General features: G+C 43.1%; 1 long non-coding RNA gene across 4 annotated transcripts in view; it reads left to right on the top strand.

Moving 5' to 3' along the window:
* LOC132354894 (uncharacterized) overlaps window positions 1-10,442 on the top strand; it is an 81,946-nt gene extending 71,504 nt beyond the window's left edge. For 3 of the 4 annotated variants that reach the window (XR_009499450.1, XR_009499449.1, XR_009499451.1), the window contains exon 4: window positions 8,734-10,442. This is a non-coding gene — a long non-coding RNA (uncharacterized LOC132354894). The remainder of the gene's footprint in view (window positions 1-8,733) is intronic. The other variant, XR_009499452.1, reaches the window with a different exon arrangement.
* The last annotated feature ends 7,267 nt before the right edge of the window (window positions 10,443-17,709 follow it).

Genomic DNA, 17,709 nt, shown 5'->3' with positions numbered 1-17,709 from the left:
ATTCATTCAACTAGTGTTTATTGAGTACCTACTATGTGCCAGGCATTGTTCTGGGTGCTGGCAATCCTAACGTGAAAGACACAGCCCCTGGCATCAAAAGGTCACAGTTCTGGAAGGAATCTCAGTAGTGTTGGAGGCAAACCAGAGGAGGTGAGAGCACATGGTAGAAGCATTTGAGCCAGCTTGGGAGGAATTAGAAAAGTCTTCCAGGAGAGGAGACACATAAGCTGATCTTTTTTTTTTTTAACTTTTTATTTTATATTGGAGTATAGCCAATTGACAATGTTGTGATAGTTTCAGGTACACAGCAAAGGGACTCAGCCATACATATACATGTATCCATTCTCCCCCAAACTCCCCTCCTATCCAGGCTGACATAGGCTGATCTTAAAGGTAGAGTTAAAGTTAGCCATGGAGAATAATCATTATTATCATAGCTTTTGTTAAGCATCTTCTCTGTGCCAAGCACTGTGTTAAAATCTTTACCTATATATTATTTTATGTTAATCCTTGCAACACCACTAAGAGGTTGCTACTGTAATTATTCCAGCTTTATGAATGAGGAAAGTGAGGTTTAGAAAGGTCAATTTGCTCACGGTTTTACAAAGAATAAATAGCAGAAGTGAGATTTAGACTCAGATTTCTCTGACTCTGGAGCTCATTCTTTAACCCAGGGCTGCTGTGTATAGCTGTGCATGTTGTACACTGCACAACTCCAGGGATGGCCCTGCTCTTAATGATGCATTATGCATGGGAAGGATATACAGGCAGAAGAATCTTCCTTTACAGAAATAGAGAAAGCAACCTAGATTTGGGAAACTGGCTCTGCAATGTAGCCGTGTCAGGGGCTAAGGAACTCCTTGAAGATGGGCAGCTCCTTTGCACCTCCTGTGATTGCTATTGGAACTAGCTATTAGCATCTTGAGAGAGCTCCTGGGGCCTTGTATATGGTGAGGGACCCAATTCTTGTATATGGTGAGGGACCCAATTCTTCCTTCTCACAGAGCAGTGGAACTCTCTGCCAGAGGTGACGTGAATGCGCCTAGTTCCCTTCTGAGCTGTTGGCCACACAAACTTTCCAGTTCATAGGCTGCATGTGGTCCCAGGTTCATGAATTTCAAAACACCAGATGGAGGCGTTTGAATCTTTCTGCTGTGCTGTAATATTTTCAATAAACCTTGGACAACCATAATGACAACAACAACAAAAACTTTATTTACAAAAACAGACAGCTGGCCTGCAGTCTGTAATTCACCAATTTGATTTTTTTAAATATTGCATTGAAATATCATTTCCCTTGAGTACTGAGTTTTCCAGTGTCCCTTTCACTCACCTCATCCTAGCCCCTGCCCTGCTTAAGAGCACATGTGTCCCTTGACTGGATCCTAGTTCAGAAAAACCAGCGTCTATAAAACTTCTGGGGAATAAACCAAAAAAAAAAAAAAAAGGTATAAGATGATATTGGGGAATATTGTTACTCTTTAGGTGATAATGGTATTGTAGTTATGTAGAAGATGTCCTTATATTTTGGAGATGGCTTTGGCAAAAAGTACACTATATATATATATATATATATATATATATATATATATACACACACACATATATATATACATACATATGTGTATATATATAAAAATAGAACAACAGGGCTTCCCTGGTGGCGCAGTGGTTGAGAATCTGCCTGCCAATGCAGGGGACACGGGTTCGAGCCCTGGTCTGGGAAGATCCCACATGCTGTGGAGCAGCTGGGCCCGTGAGCCACAACTACTGAGCCTGCGCGTCTGGAGCCTGTGCTCCGCAACAAGAGAGGCCGCGATAGTGAGAGGCCCGCGCACCACGATGAAGAGTGGCCCCCACTTGCCGCAACTAGAGAAAGCCCTCGCACAGAAACAAAGACCCAACACAGCCTAAATAAATTAATTAATTAACATTTTAAACAAATGGAGTATCATTAATAATAACTAAGTATTAAAAAAAAAAAAAGAACAACAATTGGATTTTGGTGGTAGGTATATGGATGTTCATTGTACTCTTCTTCCAATTTTTCAATATGTTTGACACCTTTCATGATAAGTGGCTTTTACAAAATCTCATATAAGCCAAACTTTTACAATAATATAATAGACTGAAGACTGCCTGGAGGAGGAGGATTGCCCCATGTTGGGGAGGGGGACAGAGACACCTCACTTGCTCTGAAACTAACCCAACCCTACTCCTTTCAGTGCCTCCCCACCCACCTTACCTGCTGCCTGTCCTTGCTCCAGACCCATGAGGAATGGGGGGCAATGGCACAATAAATTTTCAACTTAGGTTCAAATACAGAATTTCAAATGAGGGCATTTCTAATTAATAAATATCATTTTGCCCACTTCTGTGTTGTCTTCTTTCTCCTGGTATTTCCCAGGAGTGTGCAGTGTGAAACAGGCGGGCCTCACATCAGACCCAGGAAAGAAAGGAAAACGTGATCCGTTTTATTACATTAGGCAGAGGTTGTCACAGGTGGGCCTCTGACCAGCAGCATTAGCATCACCTGGGACCTTGTCACAACCCCTGGCTTCCTACCTCAGACCTGCCAAAGCTGAAGCTGTGCTGCGGCCTGGCAATCTGTTTTAACTCCTCCAGGTAATTCTGATACATTCTCAAGTTTGAAAACTACTAATACAAAGACATGCAAACATGCTTATGAATAGACTTCTTAAATTTGGTTCTCAGTAGACTTAATAGATTTTTTGTTTTTTTGTTTTTTTTTTTTTAATAAATTTATTTATTTATTTATTTATGGCTGTGTTGGGTCTTCGTTTCTGCGCGAGGGCTTTCTCTAGTTGCGGCAAGCGGGGGCCACTCTTCATCGCGGTGCGCGGGCCTCTCACTATCGCGGCCTCTCTTGTTGTGGAGCACAGGCTCCAGACGCGCAGGCTCAGTAATTGTGGTTCACGGGCCTAGTTGCTCCGCAGCATGTGGGATCTTCCCAGACCAGGGCTCGAACCCGTGTCCCCTGCATTGGCAGGCAGATTCTCAACCACTGCGCCACCAGGGAAGCCCTGTTTGTTTGGTTTTTGATTTTTGGTTTTTTGTTTTGTTTTGGTTTGGTTTTGGCCACACCATGTGTCCTGCGGGATTCCAGTTCCCCAACCAGGGACTGAACCCGCACCCTCGGCAGTAAAAGCGCGGAGTCCCAACCACTGGACCACCAGGGAATTCCCCATATATACTCTGTTCTGTTCCACGGTGATGGATATCCATTATAAACAGGTCTAGAGTGACATTCACCTGTGTATAATTCTGACGAGGAGGTTCCATTACAGTGTGCTCAGAACCTGTAGCAAGTGTTTTAGAAAAGTGCCCGTGTCACTTTCAGGAGCCAGTCTCTGGGCACATGAACCCAAGACGGTGTTGCCAAGTCTGTGGTGTCTTTGGACCTTGAGTGTCTTTTTAAGCTTGGTCATATATTTCAGAGAGTCGGGACAGCTGTAATGTAGGTGTCTTATTACAGCCATTTTCAAGTTTTTCTGAGGCCTCAAACGATTTTATTAAAAAAAGAAACAAAGACAGTCAGTCCGATGAGGGTGTTGGGAACAGGCTCTGGGGAGGGGGTGATGTCCTTTTTCATCACATAGGGCTGCTAGTCGGCCCCTACTTCTACATCCAGATCCATGCCGGGAAGCCTATGACAGCCAGGGTCCTCTCTTCCTCCCCGACCCCCAGACCGCTACGGCCTCCATTTGGCCTCAAAACATGGAGCTACCACTGTTCCCAGACACAGCTGGCCCAGCTGCACTGACATCACCCCTTTGGGCCTTCCCATGATTTAGGCATAAGGTAAACACAGATGTGGCAGGTGAGCAGCAGGAAGGCCAGGTGCACCGAGATTTCATAGAGGCAGGAAGTGTCCATGCTGTGCGATATTACGATGATAGTTTACCTAACAACAATCAAGAGGCAATTCTTACCACTGGCTCTGGACACCCCACCCCGAAGCCCCACCCAGGTGGGAATGGTTCTCTTCAACTTAAAGCCTGGGCAGCTTCATGAATGGGCTCCTTTAATCAGGTGCAAGAGGCTGCAGGCTCCTGATTAGGCAGCATTCCCATGTCAGTCAGAGAATATCACCTTCTAAAACCAAAGTGAATTTTGAATCATGTGTATAGCGTACGCTAATGGTGACATATAAATGTGTTTCTGACATTTCTCTAATATCAGCAAGTGGGGACTTCCCTGGCGGTCCAGTGGTTAAGGTTCCGTGCTTCCACTGCAGGCGGCACAGGTTCAATCCCTGGTTGGGATACTAAGATCCCGCATGCTGCACAGCGCGGCCAAAAAAAGGAAAAAAAGATAATATCAGCAAGGGGACTAAAATATAACATAAATTGTGATTCAGTCGTTGCAGTGGGTCTGAGTTAATTCACCCATGGTGTGGAGGGCATTTGCCAATGTTTGTGACTGTCTATCATCCAAGCCCTCCCTCTGTTTGGGGGAACTTCCCAGTGCATGAGTCAAAGTAAGCCTCATGCCCCCCAGGGAAGTAGAAAGGTCTAGAGACTAATCTCTTCCTCCACGTGCTCTTCGAATAAGGGCAAATGACCTAGGATAGCCAATCAGATGCTCTCACCCTAAACTTTAAATTGTGAATAAACGAAGCAAAGATGAATGGAAAGTTAGGATACATGTGCGTTGGAAGGACTGGTCTGAGGCATTCTGGTTGGATTGTTCCTGCTAAAAGATGAGTATCCTGTATTCTGCTCCTTAGGCCCTGTCCCTACCTCAATTTTTGTCTAGTCTCCAGCTTCTTGTAAGTTCTTTGTAGCCCTGCAATCTCTTTTCTGTTTACAATAACCAGAGTTGTTTTCTGCTGCTCACAACCAAGAATTGACTATACACACTTTTTTTTTTAAAGTAAGAGTTTTTCTTTTATTTATTTATTTATTTATTTATTTATTTATTTATTTATTTATGGCTGTGTTGGGTCTTCGTTTCTGTGCGAGGGCTTTCTCTAGTTGTGGCAAGTGGGGGCCACTCTTCATCGCGGTGCACAGGCATCTCACTATTGCGGCCTCTCTTGTTGTGGAGCACAGGCTCCAGACGCGCAGGCTCAGTAATTGTGGCTCACGGGCCTAGTCGCTCCGCGGCATGTGGGATCTTCCCAGACCAGGGCTCGAACCCGTGTCCCCTGCATTGGCAGGCAGATTCTCAACCACTGCGCCACCAGGGAAGCCCTGCACACATGTTTTGAATGCACAGTCCCAAGTCCATTTCCAGGTGTTGTAGGGATACCGAGATGACTACAGGCTGGAACGTGCTGCAAGCGGTGAATGAGAACACAGGCTCTGTCTATATGACACAGGCTTGAGTTCCAGTCTTGGCTCTGTTGCTTACTAGTTGGGTCATCTTCCACATGGGTTCCTTATCTTCTCCTGGCATCATTTCTTCATCTATAAAATGAGGCTGCTGCTCACAAGGTTGCTATGAGGATTAAATAAAATAAGAGTGGTAAAGGGCTCAGCATAGTGCCTGGTATGGAAAAGTACATGATAAATGTTGGCTCTGATGATGATCTTTTTTTTTTTGGCATGGGGTGGGGGTGGGGATGATGATGATTCTTTTTTTTTGTTTGTTTAATTAATTAATTAATTAATTTTTATTTTTGGCTCCGTTGGGTCTTCATTGCTGCGCGCGGGCTTTCTCTAGTTGGGGCTACTCTTCATTGCGGTACGTGGGCTTCTCATTGCGGTGGCTTCTCTTGTTGCGGAGCACGGGCTCTAGGCGCGCGGGCTTCAGTAGTTGTGGCTCGCGGGCTCTAGAGCGCAGGCTCAGTAGTTGTGGTGCACGGGCTTAGTTGCTCCGTGGCATGTGGGAATCTTCCCAGACCAGGGATAGAACCTGTGTTCCCTGCATTGGCAGGCGGATTCTTAACCACTGCGCCACCAGCGAAGTCCCGATGATGATTCTTAACTTCAAGGAATTTGTAGTCTTGAGTCTGGCTCATAGTCACTAGTTCTTCCCAAACTTCCACGGTAGAGATACAGGGACAGATACTGTCACGACAAAACGTAATTATCTGCATGGGGTCTAGAAAATAGAGAGGCGTAAGTGCATTGGTCAGTCATTTAACCAATAAGATTCAGAGATAGTTATTCAGGTCTTTATTGAGCTCCTATTATGTGCCATGGCCTTCACTAAGCATGGCTTCAATGGAGGAATAAAGCTACATTTGGAAAAAACACACACTCTTTAAGAGAGCCAGGTTAATTCTCCAGCCTAGAAGAAGTAAATTCCTCTCAAAACCATCCTCTTTCAAATGCACTTCTGAATATTAACTAGTTTACTTTTCCAGGGACTTTAAGGCCAGGAAGTAGATATCCTGTAAGTCTGGTTATTGTGAATCATTTCCCAGATTCTGGGCTTCCATGAAAAATTAAGTTTCTAAACTTGCAAAGAGGAAAGCCCTGATCCACCACTGACATTTGACCCCACTAAGAAGCAGACAGCCTGTGTGACCTACTCTGTGCAGAGACATGCACAACCCAAATATTTTTTGAGCATGTCCTGTATGCCAGCCACTGGGTGAGGCACACAGGAAATACAACAGCAAATCAAAGAGGGTGGCCCCTGTTCTCTTGGTGCTTTCTCTGTGGTGGGGAAGGGAGATATTCACCAAAGAATTACATAAATAGTCATGCCATGGCAAATTGTGATAAGTTCTCTGTAGGAAAAATGTAGGGACCTATGAGGTCATGTGATAGGGGGCACTGACCAAGCCTAGATGTTGGGGAAGGTTTTAATGGGTAAGATCTCATTTGAGCTATGATCTTAAGGATGTGTAGTGGTCAAAGTGAGAAAGGAAGGAAGGAGCAGTTTAGGCAGAAAGAACCACAGATGAAGGTCCTGCAATGGGAGGGAGCAAGGCCTCGGTATCTACCTCCTGAGTGGTTGGGGAAACATATGAGAAAATACCTGTAGTCTTCAATAAATATGAGCTGATTGAATAAAATAATAATGTATAATAAAAACTAACAATTATTAAGCCCTTAATATATTGTAGGAACTTTTAAAATGTATTAATAAGGTTAATTAACACTAGCTGCTATAGCACAGAAGTCGCAAATCTCTGTGGTTTAGCACAACAAAGATTCATTTCTTCCTCAGCTCACAGTGGGTTGGGCAGCTCTCCTGGGCAATCTCCTCCAAGTGGTGACTCAGGGATCCAGGCTCCTTCCATCTTATAGCTCTATAACCTCCCAGGGCAGCCTTAAAATTCTTCCTTAGATCTTTTCTATACAACCACCCAACTAGTGAAGAAAAAGAGTATGGAAGATTGTGTGAGGTGTTTTGGGGCCAGGTTTGTAAGTGGCATACATCACACCTGCCCTCATTCAACTGGCTAGAACCCTGTCCTAATCTGGCTGTCATGGAGGCCAGGAAATGCAGTTGCCTGTGTGCAGTGTGACTGCAAAATCTGCTCTCTTGACCATACATAATACTTGCTGATAAATCTTTATCAAGAGGCAGACTGAAGTGCTTGTTTGTACACTGTACTATTCTGGATGAAGCACTAACAGAATTAGATAGAGATGGTTACCTGATTTGGGAGTTTACAGTCAAAAAGCCAGCTCTGGCCCGGAAACTTACAAATATAGCACATTCTATTGAAGAAAACTGTTAAACCCAGGCAGAGATTGTCAATTGCCGGGGAAGGAAGATGGGACCAGGGAAGAGATTTCAAATCTCTGTGGATGCTTGTGTACTTTGAATAAGAATATTCTAAGATGACCATTGTTTTAATGTTTTTTAGTTATGATCCATTTATTTTGAAATTTTGAATACAGTTGGGGTGGGGTGTGGAAGGAGATATTTATATTGTTCTAAGGGGATTAAAAGAAGGTTGAGAAGCTGCCTAAGGATAGGAGTAATTTACAAGGGGCTGAATTTATGTGGGAAAGAAATAAAGGAACAGGCACGATTCCTTCCCTTCCTTCTTCTCCCAAGCTGACCACATTTTACATGTTCTAAACTGATGAAAATTTCCTATCCAGTCTAGACTTTGGCCTCTGGAGGGACAAGATTAGGGAAAGAGAAGACCAGGAATGAAGAATTGGAGGGATAGAAAGAGAGGAGGCTCTTACATAACAGAAAGTTGCTTAAGAACATAGGGAAGGAGAAGAAGCCGTCAAAAGCCAAATGGAGTACTTACAAACGGTACCCAGACTACGTTTAGGTGTTAGAAAGTGTTCCTGGGTGGTTGGAGAGCCCAAAGGACTGAGTATCAAAGAAGGGAGAAATAGCTTGGTGATTCGAGGAGTGTGACGTTACTCTAGACAGGACTTCAAGATCTGAGGTGGTGAGAGTGGTTGATGGATAACAAAAGTAAATAAGGTACATTGAGGGCTGCTACTCACACAGACTGTGACATGCAGTTTACCTGCTTTTACTTTACTATTTTATTTTACTTTTATTTTATTTTATTTTACCTGCTTTTAATCATCACAAGAGTCCTGTGGAACATGCACCCCTGTTGGTCCCATCTGCCAAAGGTCACATGGCTGGCAAGTGGCCAAGCTGGGACTGGAACTGTCCTCTGGCTCCAGAGTCCAGGCTAGAGTGGATGTGCCTGGGTTGCATGGAGGCTTAATTAAATGCTGGTGTTTATACAGTGGAAACACACACACAGCACAGTCAGTTAATTACTTCTAACAGTCTGGGCATTAAATACTTTCTCCTTTACCTTTCCTCCAGGCTCCCACTTAGAGAATCTTTGCATCCTGAAGGACAATCTACTTGTTTCCACTTGGACAGCTTGATGAGGAAGAGAACGAACTCCTGGAAAGCTCATACTCACAGCCAAGGAGAGCCAAGTGAAAAGTTGGTTCCATTTTCCCCAGAGAGTAACAGTTCATTTAATTCCAGCAATAAACTGGCTCCAGGGAGAAAGGACTGTTTAAAGGTCTGTGTCAATTACACAGTGATTATGAAATTCATGATATGACTAATCCAGTGGCTGAACCTGTGATTATCTGATATAATCCAAGAATATAAGTGTAACACACTCTTTTCCTCCCATTAAAGAGAAGTCAGTTAGTGCTACATTCCAGATGACTTCTCTCCTTTCCTATCTCTTCTCTCTGTGAAAGAGTAAATGTTTATCAAATGGTTTCTGAATTAAACTCAGTGTCCTGGAAGCTATAAGGGCTATTTTTCTTGGATGGCTCAAGGTCTGGGAACTCCAGTATGTTGATTTATATAATTTGAAGTACCATAAATGCCTTTGACCTTGAAGACTTCCTTTTAATGATTTGCATATCCTTGCCAATGATTAGACTACAGGCCATCATGACAAGCCTGTAACTTCCTGGAGAACTCCTTCTTTATTTATTTTTGGACATTTTATAATTTTTTTTTCTCTTAATGCTTTGTAAATAGTAACTAAAACCCATTTGTAACAAGCACCTATAAACGTACCGGCTTTTAAAATCAGGAGGTAAAAAATTATTGCCCAAGCTCTGAGGTCATTGATTGTTTTTGGAGAGAAGTCTATGACAATCTCTGAAAGCCTGCCATCTCTCAGACCCTTTCAGAGAAAAATGTTTGTGGTTCCTATGCACTGGGGGCTATGTTTTGGGTCCTGTGGCCACGCTTCCTTGGCCAAAGCTGATTGGACCAAGGATTGGCACGTGATTCAAAAGTTGTCCTTTATAGGCTAGACAGCAGCCAATGAGATGTCCTGATACAAGAGCTTGGCAGAAAAGGAGGAACTTCTGCAGGATGGTGTCTGGCTGACTCGGACTGTGAGACGTGCTGAGGTAATTAGTAAGAAAAAAGAGGAAGGAGAGACAGTCATGATATCGGTGGAAGTCTAGAGTCGCAAGCAAAAGACATCTGTTGTTGAGAGGCCAGCATGATAACCAGGTATCTGTGTTGTATCCCAAATGCCAGTTGGTTTTCTTATCTCCTATTCTCTCACTTCTCCATGTAACTTTATAGTAAGCCCCCAGACTGAGGAAACATGATTAGAACTCTGTTTCTGGCCCCCACCCCGTATGTCCATATCCTGACACCCAGCACCTGTGAATGTTACTTTATAGGGCAAAAGGGACTTTGAAGATGCGATGAAAGATTTTGAGATGGACAGACTGTCCTGGATTTTCCGGTTGGGCTCGGTGTAATCCCAAGTGTCCACATAAGAAGGAAGCAGGAGGGTCGGAGTCAGTAGTAGGGGTTGTGACCATGGAAACAAGAGGTTGAAGTGATGTGAGGAAGGGGCCAGGAGGCAAAGAATGCAGGCACCCTGGAAAAGCTGAAAAAAGCAAGGAAGCATATTCTCTCCTGAAAGTTCCAGAAGGAGCCAGTCCTCAGGACATTTGGCTAAACCCCAGTGAAACTGACTTCAGACTTCTGATGTCCAAAACTATAAGATAATATCAATAAATCTGTGTTGTTTTAAGTCACCAAGTTTGTGACAATTTATTACAGCAGCAATAGGAAACAAATACACCACCTGACTGACTAAGCCAGGGATCCAGCATTTTTGTGCTTTTTTTGAGAAAGACATAAAACAAGTAACTTAAGCACTTGGCAGTTTTGCCTATTAGTTCAGTATTGTGGGACGTTCCCTGATCTGCTCCGAAGAGGTCATTTCATTTTGCCAGGAGGATATAAAGGGAAAAAATGGGAAATTAGGGATTAAATGACAAGAGAATTGTCAGCGTGGCCACAGTCACTCAGAGAAGATGCCCTTAAGAGCAGTATTTGTAGGGGGAAAGAATTTTACGTTATGCTTTTAAGACAACAAGATCAAAAACAGATGAGAAGCCCAGTAAAACTGAAACCACACTTCACCCAGGACTATACCCATCACACTGTCATTTTTCATTAATTCAGAATCTGTCTGGAGATAGATCTCAGTGCCCTTGTTAATGTCTTTCAAGGCATTCTCATCATTGTAATTGGGTGCCATCCTAGAGGGGAGGACGTTAATGACCATATACAACACACTGAGCCAAGTACGAATACACATTAACTAGCTTTCCAGGACTCCTTTCTGCTCTCCCGTTATAATTTATGGAGAACACTCAGCCAGTTAGGTTCACCTGTCATCCTCCATAAAGACCCAAACGAGAATTCTCTTCTGGAAAGCTTCAAGTTTAATCAGTTCCTTCTGCTAGTTGTTCACAAAAGGCTTTCTGCTGCTGAAGAAAATTAAGCCTTAAAAACAACAACAACAAAACAAGTTTCCATACATGTGGTATCTTTTAGGATGAATGCATTTTGAAGGCAAGGACAAGGTTTTTTATACATGCTGTTCTTGATCCCTTTAGGAGACAATATACTTAATAAAGAAAACTTTCTGACAGTGGTCATTAGGATTATTCTGATAATTACTGTATTTATTATTCTGATAATTACTGTACTGATCGTTTGATAACTTACTGTGTCCTTAGTTGCAGGCAATAGAATCCACTCTAGCTTGTTTTAACAGAACAGGATTGGAGCAGAGTACTAGGTAGATTAGAGGATTTCCAGCAGTGCCAGGGAAACAGACTAGGATACCACACACAGCCAGAACAGTCCCAGGAGAAATGCCCAGCCATAAACAGGACTGTTCTCATGGAAACCCCATTGTGGCTGCTCACCACTCAATACCTGTGATACTAGGGGTTGGACACTGGAACTTTTTTTTTTTTTTTGGCCGCGCGGCATGCAGTATCTTAGTTCCCTGAACCAGGGATCCAACCCAAGCCCCCTGCAGTGGAAGCACGGAATCTTAACCACTGGACCGCCAGGGAAGTCCTGGACACTGGAACTTTTACCAAAGCTTCTCCACCGTCGTGCTTGCAAAAAGATGGATCCCACCCATGTGCAACTGCCACTCCATTTGAATCACTTTCACCTTCCGGGGTCACACGTGCATCTACTTAGCAGAACCTGGGTCATATGCAGAACCCTAATTACAAAAGAGTTCAGGTGCTGTGAGTATTAGAAAGGGTCAGAGTGGATGTTGCACAAGCCAATCCATGGAATCTGTCACAATGACCATATCTACTTCAGGTGATTTGTGTGACAGAATGGTGGTAATCATGAGGGTCAATAAAAATAATAGCTAGCATTTTCTGGAGTGCTTTCTGTGTGTCCAGCACTGTGGTAAATATTTTATGTACATTATCTCATTTAATCCTCAAAGAAAAGCTATGAGGTTGGTACTATTTGTACCCTTGCATTAGAAGTGAAGACATAGAAGCACAAAGAGTTAATGAACTTGCCCCAAGTCTTGCAGTCAGTAGAGTCAAGATTCAAACTCAGGTCTGTCTAAAACGAGTCTGTGCTTTCAGCTAGTGTAGTGATGATGCTTTATTTTTTACCATTTTTTTAGTCCATCTGTGAGGGCCAGCTTGACTAGCTAATCTGTGTTTCCTAAGTTTCTAGAAGACTTTTGCAAACACTGGGACTCTGATACTTGTGTTACTGGAAAAAAATATTAGATCTTCTGAGTGTGAAATCCAAAGAAGGGGTACATCTGACCAGTCCTGGATTATATCACCTTTGTGTCAGATCTAAGGTGACCAGCCAATGATAAGAGATGCACTAAATGGAAAAAGTCAGCTAAACAAATTGACCTTTGAAGAGGATGGAAAAAGCATGACAATTCTATATCCTGTACAACCTATATAGGTTGCTTTATTTAAAGTGGGGGGAACCCTTAAAAAGACTAACCTTAACTCTAGGCAAAACTTAAATGATTTTCTTCTCTTTCTTCATTTTGAAAGCCAGAGCCAGCCAGACAAGACAGGGCGTATACTGTTGCACAAAATCCTGCTGTATTTTGAGCCTCCAGGCTGAGGAACAAATGCAATTAACATTCCAAGGTGTGAATTATTTCCTCACCATATGAAGCCCTGAAGCATCTTATTGTGATTACAAAGGCTAGACTAACTGCAACTTTCTTAAGGTAAAGTGTACACAGTAAAGATATACAGAAAAGTTCTTAAAAGTTATAAACCCAAACATTGCATAGTGCTTAGAACCCGTTTAATCACAGAACAGGAGACAGTTTCTAAAGAGCTTGCGGTTCAGTGCCTTCCCACCTCTTGTTTCTAAGTTAAAACAGAACAAAACAAAAAACTAAGACTCAAACCAACTCCACTGGAATCATCCTTTAATCTCATTCTAAACTTGTGTCATCCTGTTGAATAGAGGCCCACAGGGAACAGGGCCCAGCAAATCCCTGGACCTCCTGGTCTCTGGTAAAGACACGGTTCCTCCCCTGAACTGGCTTCCTTAAAGCTAAGGTATTTTCTCTTTTGCACACAGAGCAGTATTTTCCAAAATGTACTGTGGAAATCACTGGAGGGGTCAGGGGGTGTGTACATACATGAACTTTAAGTGGTTTATGAACAAGTATTTTTTAATTTTCACATGTTTTAGTTTAAATGTATATTGAGAAAAATATATAACATCAAATATGAAATTCATGGATATGATTGCTTATAACACGGCTAAGAGTTTAAAAAAAGGAGAGACTTCCCTGGTGGCACAGTGGTTAAGAATCCGCCTGCCAATGCAGGGGATACGGGTTCGAGCCCTGGTCTGGGAAGATCCCACATGCCGCAAAGCAACTAAGCCCTTGCGCCACGACTGCTGAGCCTGCGCTCTAGAGCCTGCAAGCCACAACTACTGAGCCCGGGCGCCTAGAGCCCGTGCTCCACAGCAAGAGAAGCCACCGCAATGAGAAGCCCGTGCACCGCAAAGAAGAGCAGCCCCTGCTTGCAGCAACGAAGACCCAACGCAGCCAAAAATAAATAAGTAAATAAATAAATAAAAAATTAAAAAAGGAGGAATCACTGCAAGAAGTACATATATTAACCAAGTAGTTGTTAAATAAACCAATCAAATGCTACTTTAGTCAGCAAAACTGCAAATTGCTCAGGTGATAGAAATGTGGGAAACTGTCAAAGGGGAGGGTGACTGGATTCCGGCACCTAGTCTGTTATGTCCAGCTGGGGAGACCTTGTTTTAATTTTTATTTTTTAACACAATGTAAAAATATACTCCATTTGCAGTTATTACAAGATATTGGCTATATTTGCCTTGTTGTACAACACATCCTCGTAGCCTATCTTACACCCGGTAGTTTGTACCTCCCACTCCCCCACCCAGCTGGGGAGATCGTGAGCAAGTCACTTCCTCTGGTAAACTTCAGGTTGTAAAATAAGAGGGGATATTAGGGGAAATGTTGGAAAGTGGGGCTGTTCTTGTTCCAGGAGCCCAGGGCTCCCCAAGGTGTCTGAGGGGCTTGCTGAGGAAGAAGGATGAGGCCAGCTCTCTAGGCTCCAGCCCCCAGAGCAGCTTTCATTAGTTTTACTTATCAGGCTTCTAATAGAAATTGGTTTGAAAACAGGGTTTCACTGATTTTAAAAAAGTCTGAAAGTGTTCCTCTCAGCCTGAAAATATAATATTTTTATATTTTGCTTTTATAAACCATAACTAACCAAAAAGCTAATGATATTTAAATAAGCTCAACAAGAGTGAGGCTTGTTTCAGGAATTTTGGCCGAATAATAACAGATAACATGTTTTGATCACATAGTATATACCAGACACTGTGCTATAGATTTTGTTTTGTTTTGACAAAACAAAATTGAAAACAAAACCAAACCACCACCATGAGGTAGGTTGTATAATTAACTCCATTTTATAGATGAGAACGCTGAGGCTCAGAGAGGTTATGCACTTGGCTTAGGTCACCCAGTTTGTTTCTGGTCAGGATATAACCCAGGCAGTGTGAATCCAAACCCTTCACCTGTATTGCTGTTTTTGCCCCTGGGAGGAGAGAGTGAGGTGCCCTAGTCTGAAGGCCAGTATCCTGGGGGTTGGAGATCTCCAGCAATATAACCATCCAGGTAATCCCACTTATCTCAACTTCACATACAGCTGCCCTGCACATTTCCAGTTACCCAGCATCCATGAGCCAACTTTCAAAGACTCTACCCATTCATCTAGTTGTTTGGCAGCCGTGGTCCAAGCATGCTGCTCTTGGCTAAATCATGGGTGATTTCTATGTCACTGTACAGTCTTTGGTGTGAGGGTTCACCTGTGTGTGGGCTCACCAGCCACTTGCAGTGGAGTTCCTCATGTTCTGAAAGCACTCTGGGTTCTCAGGCTAGGTCCCTTGTTCATATTCACTTTCCTTCTGTACCCCAGTGCTGGGCCTACCTACTGTCTGATCCACAATTACACTCCTGCTCCTGCCCTCACTTAGTTTCCCTTTTCCCAGACCCATGACTGACTTGAACACAATTTTTTCCTCTCTCTCCACCCAACCCCCATTTTGCTGCTCCTGGGGAAAAAGCAGAGAACCCCTTGGAGATTTCCGAAAGTTTTTTGTGTTTTTTTTTTTGCTAGTAACAGTGGAGGGGACATGACAATCATTTTTATTTAACAATCACTAATAGAGTGCTTACCTTATTACCAAACACCACTCTAAGTGCTTTACAATGAGTAACTCGTTGATTCCTTATAATGACCCTATGAGGTAGGTACTATCATTATCCTTGTTTTGTAGATGAGGAAACTGAGGCACGGAGAGGTTAGGAAACTTGCCAAAGGGTCTCTTAACAAATAAATGACAGATTTTATATTCAAAACCAAGATTGTGTAGCTCCAGTTGGTGGGCGCCTCTTAGCCACCACATGCTGATGCTTCCCAAAAGAAAAGCGTTAACAAAAAGCAACAAGAGGGCTTCCCTGGTGGCGCAGTGGTTGAGAATCTGCCTGCCAATGCAGGGCACACGGGTTCGAGCCCTGGTCTGGGAAGATCCCACATGCCGCGGAGCAACTGGGCCCGTGAGCCACAATTACTGAGCCTGCGCGTCTGGAGCCTGTGCTCCCCAACAAGAGAGGCCGCGACAGTGAAAGGCCCGCGCACCGCGATGAAGAGTGGTCCCCACTTGCCGCAACTAGAGAAAGCCCTCGCACAGAAACGAAGACCTAACACAGCCATAAATAAAGTAAATAAATAATTAAAAAAAAAAAAAAAAAAGCAACAAGAGAAGGTCGGAAGTTGGAAGTCATCTTAATTCTTTTTTTTTTTAATTGAAATATAGTTGATTTACAATCTTGTGTTAGTGTCTGGTGTACAGCAAAGTGATTCAGTTTTACATATATATTCCTTTTCAGATTCTCTTCCATTATAGTTATTACAAGATATTGAATATAGTTCCCTGTGCTATGCAGTAGGGCCTTGTTATCTGCTTTATACATAGCATTACAGTTTGCAGTTTGCAATTAGCAGATACATCTTAATTCTTTATGGTCCTCCAAGACTTTCAAATGCCTCTTACAACATTCCTTCATGGTTTGTGCTGCTGGGCTGTTGATTCCCTCTTCATCGTAGTGCTGTCTGCATATCCCCCAAGGCCCGGGTCTCAGTAAACGACCATTAGAGAGGGCAGGATACTGGGTCTCTGCCGAAATCCTCCCAGATCTTTTTTATCATTTTGGTCATTTCTTCCCAGCTTCAGGTGTGCTTTTGTTTACAACAGCCTAACCTGTGACTCTGTGGGAGCCCCTCTTCCCTCAAGGGCAAGGTTTTGGAAGTGCTGAGTTTTCATCCTCCTGGGGTGGTCCTTAACAGATGACCACCGGTGGGGAGTACGAATGCCTTGCCTTCGTTTGGAAGAGACACAGGTGTGACTCGCATTCCAGAGTCCCCTGCAACATCAGGCCGAATGGCAGCCTTGCTGGTTTCTTCCCTTTCCCCTTTGTCCACTCCTTTACTGATTTCTCCTGGGAGCCCTTCCTTAATAAATCATGTGCACACCGTTCCTTACCTCAAGCTTTGGTTCTGGGAAACCCAACCTAGAAAAAACTTAAAAAAAAGAAAAACACCTTAAATGTTAAAAGAAATAGTGCTCCCTGATTTCAGGATAATTTAATAGAGCCAGGCCTGTTCCTTCTTAGCATCCTGATGGATTTAATGCTCAGTTGAGCATTTTATTTACATTTTCATTCATCTTTGTAAGAGTTAATAGCGCCCAATCTTTATGTTGCTCTTTTATTTCTTTGAAAGGTTTCTGCAATTCTTCCTCTCTCTAGGGACTCACTGGAAAGGATTGACTTAAACAGGGGTTAAAAATTTGTGTTACCCCAAACCCCTCCCACCTTTCAGGAAGCAGTATCTCAAGTCATTCTTTGTCCCCCAGGACATGCACACGTGAACAAGCATGCACACACACACACACATGCAGATATACTCACATATATGTGCACAAATCATGTGCTTACATGCATGCACCTGTACATGCACGTACAAATACACATGCATGCACACAATACTCATATATATGCATACACAAACCATGCATGCACATGCATGCATGCACACACACATACACATATATGTGCCATAGTTAGGATACAGATTTCTGCCCGTCTGTCTGCCTAAGCAGTTCTCTGAGGAATCTCCTCATGCTTCTTTTTACTTGTATAGCTTCCCAGAGGAGTATGAAGGACTCTGATGGCTGTCAACAGAGTGTCAAGTGTGGCTCTGAACCAAATGATATAATTTTAAATGTAATGAGAAAAATAGAAGGCACTGAGGAAAAAAAGAAGGCAAATTATAAAATTTCTTTGGGAAGCTTTTAAAACACAGCTGGCCTGTTCAATCATCCTAAAAGTTTTTTAAAGTCTAAGGGGACATACAAAATTACCTTTAATTGAAT

The sequence above is a fragment of the Balaenoptera ricei genome, chromosome 20 (genome assembly GCF_028023285.1).
Source record: "Balaenoptera ricei isolate mBalRic1 chromosome 20, mBalRic1.hap2, whole genome shotgun sequence".
Lineage (NCBI taxonomy): Eukaryota > Metazoa > Chordata > Mammalia > Artiodactyla > Balaenopteridae > Balaenoptera > Balaenoptera ricei.
The sequence above is the reverse complement of the archived record's forward strand: the minus strand, read 5'-3'. Positions and strand labels throughout refer to the sequence as shown.